General features: G+C 47.5%; 1 long non-coding RNA gene across 1 annotated transcript in view; it reads left to right on the forward strand.

Annotated features, from left to right (window-relative positions):
* The first annotated feature begins 371 nt into the window (after window positions 1-371).
* The window catches only part of LOC119574348, a 16,824-nt gene continuing 7,195 nt past the window's right edge, over window positions 372-10,000 (forward strand). Inside the window, exon 1 of the long non-coding RNA XR_005228857.1 lies at window positions 372-383. This is a non-coding gene — a long non-coding RNA (uncharacterized LOC119574348). The remainder of the gene's footprint in view (window positions 384-10,000) is intronic.

Raw genomic sequence — 10,000 nt, forward strand, 5'->3', positions numbered from 1 at the left:
TCCATTGGACCCATCTCCACTGACCACCTGCTAGGTACTCAGCACTTCTGGACCTTGTATCTGAGAAGTGTTGTAGAACGGGCTAAAGATCTCTGCAGCAAATCCAAAGCCACGGCTCTGTATAATGGTCTCTAATTGAAAATGTAGCCGGCTTTCCGAGTATGGATGTCACCCGGCAGATTTCACTATTATTAGATGTCACACCGCTCTGCCACCTACCCTCGCCTCGCCCTCGAGGCGCTGATAGATTGCTCCACCTCAAGGCTGTCCTACTAGCACGCCCGGAGAAATACTTGACGGCCCAACGTAGACATCATCCTCCACGGCGCGCATCCTCATCCACCTCCTGTCCTCTTCGGTGTCCTCCTTCCTGTCCTCTTCCGGTGTCCCGTCCACGGCGCCGTATACGCGAAGTTCTCGTCGTACCGCTATACTCTGTAGACGGTCCCCGACATAGTGATTCCTGAGTTTCTAGCTATCCGCAGGGTTCCTTGCCATCGACTGCGTGCCTGGGGTGTGGGTATCGATGACTATGCTAATAGCAACCAGACCATGCACACAAGGGCCAAGATAGGTGGAGAGAAAGATATGACAGGTGTGTGTGGGGGGGAACTACAGCATTACGAGCCGATAAACAATAAGCCGATTTTTTTTTTTTTTTTTTTTTTTTTTTTTTTTTTTTGTGATAGACCGGAATGATCAAGTCGATCCGCAAAGATCTACTTGAACCTCGAGCGTTCCGATAAAAGGATAGAGTAAGAAGTGCAAACTACATATACAAGTACTCAGTGCCTATGGACATTGCTGTTGCACAAGGATAGGTCCGTGATATGGGGGACACGAGGAAGCACGCTCGATGGCCTTACTGCCGATACGATCCTCCTCCCTGTGCATCCGATACGCTTTCGCATAGCACACGCCAAACACTAATAAGAGGAGCAACATGCCTAACAAGGTAACATAAACAGGATAGATGAAGTTTATGTGAAAGTCCGACGTCAACCCGACGTCCGCGTCCTGAACCTTACTAACGTGCCGTAGATGCAGCTCCGGGATTGTGACGTTGATTGTCGGCAAGGTTAGGAGTGCCGGCCTAACCGCTATAGGATCTGCAGCGACATCCGTGACGAAGGACTTGATTGCCGGAACCTTTAATGACAGAGAACGCAACCCACAGTGATGAGGCAGGACAAAGGTTCCCTGCATTAACCTATCTGGCTGAAGCTCCTCGCAAGCAATTGTGGCGGCCGTTGATTGATAGAAATAGATCAGTGTCGCCTGCGAAAGGCTAAGCATGAAAGGCGAGAGTTGATCTCTCACCTCCTCGAAGGAACAGAGTGAGGTGATCAGGCCACCTGAAACAAGAGCACGAGCACAAGATGGAGTCTGAAGAGATGAAGGTAAAGGTGAAGAAAAGCACACGAAAGTGTCCTTGGTAGGCTTCAAACAGGAGTCTAAGAAGTCAGAGGAAGGGAAAGATAGAGCATGACCTCCCAACTCTCTAAGAATAAATGTGTGAGGCACGTGAACCATGTAATATGAACTGTTTGTTTTGTGTGGGAAGGGGTGTACGCGGTACGCCCTAAAGATAGTAGAAGGACGCACTGGAATAATAACAGACAGCCCAGAGGCAGTGAGGAAAGACCTGAGGCTAGCATAAAACCGAGTGCGCTGTCTTAAAGGGAAAAGAGTCTTGACAGAAAATGAAGATACCCTCTTAAGTACCGTGCCCATGTCAACAGGCGAAATCACGTCAGGCGACACCTCTCCGTGCGCCGCACGAATGAGGGCCGTTGCCAAACTATTCAATCACCGTGTAATTTTGTTTACTGTGCTTTGATATGAAAAGTTAAAGTTAATGAGGTAAGATGAGAAACCTTGTTTACTGTGCCTACAATCTGACCGACCTTACCTCGCACAGCCTTAAAATCAGTAGCTAATTTCTGAACGTTGTGCTCAAGCGTGTTGACAGCATGAGCAGACGAGTCGAAACTGTGAACTACAGACGATAAGCTTTCCTTATACTTCCTGAATTCGGATGTAAGAGTGTCGTCATCCGCAACTCTGAAAAGTACATGCGTGATATTGCCAACAAAATTGAATAATCCTCGCCGGGCCCTACCTGTAGGATTGAGAGGCCCTACGAAAGAATTCAACTCTGCAATCGTCGATGATAAGATACGATTGAATAGGCGAATTAACTGGTCCCTGTGGTATAGCATGAGCTTGGACGCGTTGCAGAGTGGCAATAGCGAGAACCGGGCCTCCACATGGCTTGTTATAGGGAAAACCTTCCCAAGGTCCTCAATCATAGCCCCAGGTGCGTCCTTCACGTTATGCGGCAGGCGATGCGAGTCTCCTCCCATGAGGAGTGCCACAAAGAATATGGACGACAGCATCCTGGAAGGGAGAGCCAGATATCACTCACCACTCGCACGACCAGCATAAAGAATATATCACAATAACCAGTTACAAGAGAAAAGGAATAAAATAATAATGGTCCGTCTTAGAGTGAGCGGTGTAGGTAATAGCATGCATTCGCAGCTAATTATAGAGATAGAAACAAAACTCTACGGGAGTAACACATATACCTGACGAACTCGCAAACTCTTGAGGACTAGTGCAAGTAAATGAGAAAAGGATGATGTATCAAAGCAAGGATGACCAATGAGAGGACAATCATGATTCCTGACACTCATAATACTGATAAGCCAGCTTCAGGACGTCTAAATGGAACCACTGCACAGAGCCATCAGTGACAGACTTGCACTCTGCCTTCTTGTTCTTTACTGCCACAACTCTGTAGGGACCCACAAATAATGGACTAAGCTTAGGCTGAATAGTAGTGTGAGCATGATTTTTCCTAAATACCAAGGAACCGACCCCGATAGATTTCGCACGAACGATCTTATGCTGGTACTCAATTACTCTGTCACGAGACCTGGTCAGGAACGCCTTTGCTTGCTGAAACGCTCGCTGCTGCCGAGAAACCAAATACTCAGCGTAGTTGTCCGCATAGAGGGGACGCGGCCTCATCTCCAGGAGTTCGTAAGGCAGCCGCTTGTCCTGTCCCATTAGAAGAAAGTGCGGACTATCGCCCAGGGAAGAGTGATAGGTAGAATTGATGGCCGACTGGACGGTGGGGAGAAGAACGTCCCAATCGTCCTTGCTGTCGTCCACCAGTTGACGCAAAATGGTGAGAATGGATTTATTTAAACATTCCGTAATGCCATTAGCCTGTGGACGGAACGGCAAAACGTTCACCTGCGTCACATTTACCTGCTGTGTGAGAGTGGCTAACACCTGATTTACAAACTCGGTACCGTTATCCGAGCTTAAATATTGTGGACAGCCGTGACGGCAACAAATCACGTCATGAAATGCTTTCGTGACGTGCACCGCAGCCTTTGACGGAACCGCCACCAACTCACAGTAGCGAGAAAAATTGTCCACAAACACTAGAATGTGTTTGTTGCCAGACTGTGATGTGGTGAAATCAAATTGTCACATGACACTTTCTGCCAGGGAAAATCCGGAATATCGAACTTAAGTGCAGGCGCGGAATCGCTTGTGTGACCCTTGTACAAGGGACACGTCTTGCAAGACCTGACGTGATTAGCTACCCTCGTTACTAACCGCGGAAAATAAAATCGGTTATGGGTTAACTGCACTGCCTTATGAACACCACAATGCGCTACCTCACGGTATTCATGAGCTTCAACACACGCGGCACTAAAATTTCAGGCACCACCAGGACCTGTCGGACGATCCGTCTGCGACCCATAATTCGCTTCGGCTGGGATCTCCGAAATAACAGTCCCGTGTCGTCAAGAAAAAATTCCTTAACCGGCAACCCTTTAAATTTGGGAACTGCCGTGCCCTTGGCTAAGGCTCGAATGATCTGGCCGTAAGTTTTGTCGGCACGCTGGGCAGCATATACCTCATCTTTATTCAGCGGTTCCAAGGGAGGAACCTGTGAATCACTATTCACAACAGCTGACGAAGGCAAGCTAAATGAAGGGGGGAAATCAGCAGCGTCATCCCGCTTCAAAGATTGCGAGTTTTCGATTGGCGCACATGACAATGTGTCAGCAGCAACATTTGCGCGGCCTTGAATATACACAAAAGTCACATCGAAATCGCCCAGGATATCCTGGTAACATGCCCTACGACCATACGGATCATTACCATTAAGCGACGTGAGCGGCATGTGGTCTGTGTGAACCATGACCTTGTACCCCAGTATAATATCTCTGAAGTACTTAAGAGCCCATACAATCGTATACATCTCCCTATTGGTGACCGAGTAATTTTTCTCTGCACTAGTGAAAACCCTACTAGCAAACCCCTATCGGTGACTGAGTAATTTTTCTCTGCACTAGTGAAAACCCTACTAGCAAACCAGATAGGAAGTAGATTCCCTTTGTGCTCCTACATTAAAACGGCTCCTAGCCCAACATTCGACACGTCTGTGTGGAGAATGAAGGGGAGATCAAACCTCGGAAATGCAAGAACGGGAGCGTGCGATAGACGATATTGTAATGTTGAAAATGCGTTGACCTGCTCCTCGCCCCAGCGCCAGGGGACATATTTCTTGAGGAGGTGTGTCAACGGTGCAGCGATCCTCCCAAAATCCTTAATGAACTGTCTATAAAAACCTGCTAACCCCAGGAACGACTTTACCTGTGTTGCATAAGAGGGAATGGGGAACATACTGACAGCTTTTACCTTGGCCTCGTTAGGGGCAATACCTGCAGCGCTAACAGAATGACCGAGGAAATCTAAACGCGACTGGAAGAATTTACACTTAGCTGAATTAATTGTTAAACCCGCATCCGAAAGTCGCTGAAAAACTGCGCAACCGCGCTTCATGGTCCTTGATCGAAGGTGAACAAACCAAAATGTCGTCTAAATAGACTAGCACCTGATCATTAATTAAACCCTGCAGGACGAGAGCCATAAGACGACTAAACGTCAGAGGAGAGTTCCTGAGACCCATAGGTGACACCAGGAATGCAGTGTATGGGCGGCTGTCCTCTGCCAGGGGGACCTGAAGGAAACCTTTCGCCAGATCAATGGAGGAGAAGACCTTACTCCTTCCACCAATGTCTTGCAAGAGCTGACGAAGGTTAGGAATAGGAAAAGGTGACGGAATGGTCACCTTGTTCAGGCGCCGAAAATCGCAAACAGGAAGAAAACAATGCTGACGCTTCGGCACCAGCAGCATCGGCGCTGACCACGGGCTAGTAGAAGGTAGAATCAGCCCTTGCTGCAGCATACCGCACACTTCCTCCTCTAGAATCTGACGCCTGCTGTGCGGAATCTTGTATGCCGGAATATACACAGGCTTAGATCCAGGCTCTAGAGTAATAGAGTGCTCTATCATGTGCGTTCTGCCTAACGGACGGTCCTTGGTTGGTAAAATGTTGGGGTATTGATTTAACAACTTGCCTAGTATCTCCTTACCCTCGCTAAATGCGAATGGCCCCTGCATAGCTTTTGCTAATACTGCAGAGAATGGGTTAACTGAATTGTGGGAAGTGGAAGAAACAGCGCCAGAGAAGGCTGATGCAGGTAGTTCAAACTCAGCTATCAGGAGATCCGTGACCTCACAATCTATTAATCTGACACCACTATCAATAGACAAGGGGCAGGTGTTAAGTTCATCACATGGACTTGCTCACTCCCCTCCCGCAAGGTATACAGAGAGGGAAGAACACATGTCCCCTTTACTCGACAATTCTCAGGGAGGACCAAGCATGTGCCATATTTACCAACCGAGGCCGTTACATTAACCAGAACGCCATGGAAAGGCGGAATTACTACAGACTCCCACGCCACTAAATGCGCCAAACCATCATTGTCAACCCACATTCGATGCTTTGATGAGCGTGATGATGTGTGAGATGTAGCCGCATGTGTGCGTGAGGTATCTGTAGCATGCTGAGGGGAAACAATTCCATGATGAATAGAGTGAGACCTAGAAGGGGGAGGAGAGTGATGTGTCCGTGCGTGTGGTCGTGTATGATGAATGACACAACCGAGATGTGTCACTGTTTGTGGTAGATGCAGAACCAAGCATGCTAGGGTGAAAAGGGTCTGGGTGTTTCCAGACGGAACTGGGCTCAATTAGCTTATAAACCTCACCTTGAATTTCCACCTCATTCTGCTGCGGTCGCAAAACCATACCAGAACGATATAGAAAATCATGGCCAAGGAGCAAATGGCCGGGGAAACTATGGTAACCCTTCACTACGACGAACTGATGAGGAAAAATGATATTTCCAAACCTCAATCTTACATATGTAGTTCCAGCTACACCTAGCTTAGATCCAGTCACACCTCTAACACAAACCTTGGCTGGCGATACCTCCGACGAGAGCTGAAACTCCTCTAACACCCGTTCACTCACGAGACTGACGCAACTTCCTGTATCAATGAAGGAGTATGCGACTTTCCCATTAAGTTTAGCAGGTAAGAGAGGGGGGCCCGTTCCTGTGTTCGGTATACACGAGACCGAGAAGACGACGTAACTACACCGGAGACCAATGCACTTCTTCTCCCAGTTCGAACCCTGCCATGTCTTCCTCTAAAAAATGAACCACCCGCTTACTATAAGCACCGTCCCTGTTCATTCTCGCGATGAATTTAAGGGTGATCGCCACCTGGTCCGGGAACCACGTGCACTCATTAAACGCGTGACCCTACTTGTTACAGTACGGACAGAACTGCTTAGCAGAGCACTTAGACGGACAATGCATCCTTAAACATCTACGACACTGCCCAGGTTTCGGCGCCCAGTTAGCCACATGTGGTCGTGGGTTTTTGCGAGCAGTCACCCAGGGAGAAGGCGCGACAAAGTACTGCGCTCCAGAGGCTCCGGATACGCACGCGAGGGTGGGGGAGGGGGGATTGCTCTGCGCAGCGGTACGCGGGCGCAGGCGAGCACGTCTATTTCCTACCTTCGTCCGCAATGGCGGTTCACGCCGCGGTTCATTCTGCCCCGAACTGTTATATTTGGCATTATTACCCTTGTTTTTCCCTGTTCTAACCACATTTGCAACCACCTGCACATTTCCACCCTTGTCTGACATCTCATTCGCAAGGACTTCAGGAAGCTTATCGAATGAAGCACTGTCGACTTTATCCCAAACTCATTTGCGCACAGCTGCAGAGATAGAAGACACTAACCACGCTTTAGCAAAATGTTCAAGAACTGCCGCGAGCGATGTGCTCTAAGTAACACATTGCTTCAAACACACCGACGCATCTGATATTTAGATAAGATGAAAGATCATCTTTGGAAAAGGAAGTGGGTTTTGATTCTAATAATTCTACGAGTTGTAGATGGTGATTCTCCGTCTGCCTCGAAAATGTTGAAGTGAAAATACTCTTCAACATTCCATACGACTTTTGATCTTCCGGCAAATGATTAAAAGAATCTAGCGCTCAGCCACTCTCGGGATTTCGTGGTTGAGTCGCATTCTGGCCGCCACAAGGCACGATGTAGCAAAATGCTCGGACTCCCGTCTAACCCCTGAATGGATTACTGTGTCTTCCACATCCGCAAAGAATTGGTCAACAGAGACGTTTGAACCCGAGAATTTTGACGCAACATTGTACATCGTGGGAACCATGCCGGGATTCATGTTTGCTGCAGCCGTAACAAGGGTGAGGTCAGAGGAGGGGGGTGGAGTTGGAGAGAGAATGGTTTCTGTTTGTGTTGCGAGAGGAGGGGAGACTAATTCAGAAGTAGATGGTGAAGGAGAAGATGAGCGAGAAGAAGTAAGAGAAGAGTCAGAGTCCTTAGGGGAGAAACCTAGCGAAGTCTGCAGAGCCCTTACGACAATCGACTTTTTCGCACAAGTATTTTCCGAAGGAGGAGAGCTCATCAGAGAATGTAGAAAAGAGAAATGAACTTAACAGCACTTCAAAAAAATTACTCACTTTTGAAATATCGTGACTGTTATCAGATGAAAAGGAAAAATATTCTCAGTAATCCCCGTATACGCGCAAAATACGACCTTCCCTATTCCCTATGGACCTAAGCACTTGTACATTGAAGAAAATGATTGGCTCATAGCACACAAATGGGGGACACGGAAAAAAGGAAAATGACCCTTGTGTACTTACTTAGTCCCGTAGGCTGCTGACAACGATTTCGAGCGGAGGTAGGAACGTGAGTTCTACCACCCTGAACACCAGCTATAATGGTCTCTAATTTGAAATATACTAGAATACCACTATATTATCTGGCAGGTCCAGAGGAAAACTCAATATCTGTTTCTCAGCTTTATTGAGGGAACAGACACGTAGATTAAAAGGGATCTTGGCGCGGTAGACGTGGCGGAGGCGGCGTCAGCTCCTACGGGTTGGAGGGAAGGTGTTAGCGGTTCAAGGAACGGACTCGGACTGACTCCCTTCGGGTATTTCTGGGTCGCTTCCCCCTTGGGCGTGGGGACACAGCTGTTGTCCCCTCCAAGCGTTTCTCGTTATCGCCGAAGGTCAGGTCATGACCCAGGAGGCGAACAGCTGCGTAGCCGGCTTTCCTGAGTAATGGATGTCACCCCGGCTCAGGCAGATTTCACCATTAATAGATGTCACACTCAGACAAAATGTTCAAGGTACAAGTCTGAGAAGCCAGGAAATGGACTTAGAGTGGGTCCAGGTCTTCCAATACCTTGGGGTAAGGATTGACCGGCCCCTCTGGGAGACACAGAGGAGACAGACATAAAGTACTAAGATCATTCTATGTACATCCCATCCGTCCAATTGTGGACTATTGTGTTTCTGTCTCCCTGATTGTTGCAAAGCCAAGATTAAGAGAAAAATTGGAGACAGTTCAAAATGAAGCTGCCAGAATCATTCTGGATGCCCCAAGGTGGACGAAGGCCCTAAACCTCCTCATGGAGGCAAACCATCTCCCCCTGGACTCACAAATTGATCTAATAGCAGCTCAGTTCCTTTCAAAGATCATCCAGGCACCCAGGAACACAAACATGAGAGAAAAAATATTCAGATGCCTAGAATAAGACCACGAGCTGTTTCCATACAACTCCTAGCTGTCTCACACAGCCAGGGTGTTAATACACTTTCCCTCACAGAATAACTACTTGCCATGGGCTCCCCCCACCCAGACTTTGTTGAAAACATGGGCACACACCTTGAACGAGTTCTCTGTTATGAGGTTGTCAAGGAGAAAGAATCAATACCTCATGCCTAGTCTCAAGGCAGAAGCCGAGAGGGTCATTGCAGCCAACACTCCTCCGGGTAGTAGAACCTATTTCATGGATGGATTAGTTGATCCCTTAAGCCACACTTCCCATAATTTGGTTATTGTTGTTTTTTAACACCTAGGGGATTAACTGTAGCACTGTTACATTGACACGTTCTATCGGCGCTAGAACAGAGCGTGTAACGCAATTTCATTAGAATTTATTATTTTGAAAATAGCGTAAAATCTTCCCCCATATCATAGTGCACAGGATTGCCCGATATTATCCCGGGGTTGCGTAAACACCTAATAGATCTGCGCTCCGACGTCGAAATGTAGGTACAGGTAAAACCAAAGTTATTCGTTCGATCGGCAACTTTGAGTCAGTATGACCCGCAGTTACGTCCGTTAAATATTGTAGGACTAGGGTTTAAGCTAGAATCATTATTCGCTTATTAATCACACTCTTCTCACCCTCCTGAAGTCGCTTGCATGTTTTGGGTAATTCTCAGGTGGTCGTGTGATTCATGATAATTTAGATACCCTTAGGGAATGTCACGAGCACCCATCACAGATACGCAGAAAAGAGCAGATTATTTATAGATTTTCCGGGTCACTTCAAGGTACGGCATTTTGGGTATAGGATCCCCCCGTTGATGAAGTCTAACATGCATAGCTAGACATGTACCTCGGCAAATTTGCTTGTTAAATAGCTTACGAATATTTTTTTCATGTCACCATTCATTCATCCATACATTCGGTCACATATTAAATGTTGAATTTAAT

Source organism: Penaeus monodon, chromosome 6 (assembly GCF_015228065.2).
Source record: "Penaeus monodon isolate SGIC_2016 chromosome 6, NSTDA_Pmon_1, whole genome shotgun sequence".
NCBI lineage: Eukaryota > Metazoa > Arthropoda > Malacostraca > Decapoda > Penaeidae > Penaeus > Penaeus monodon.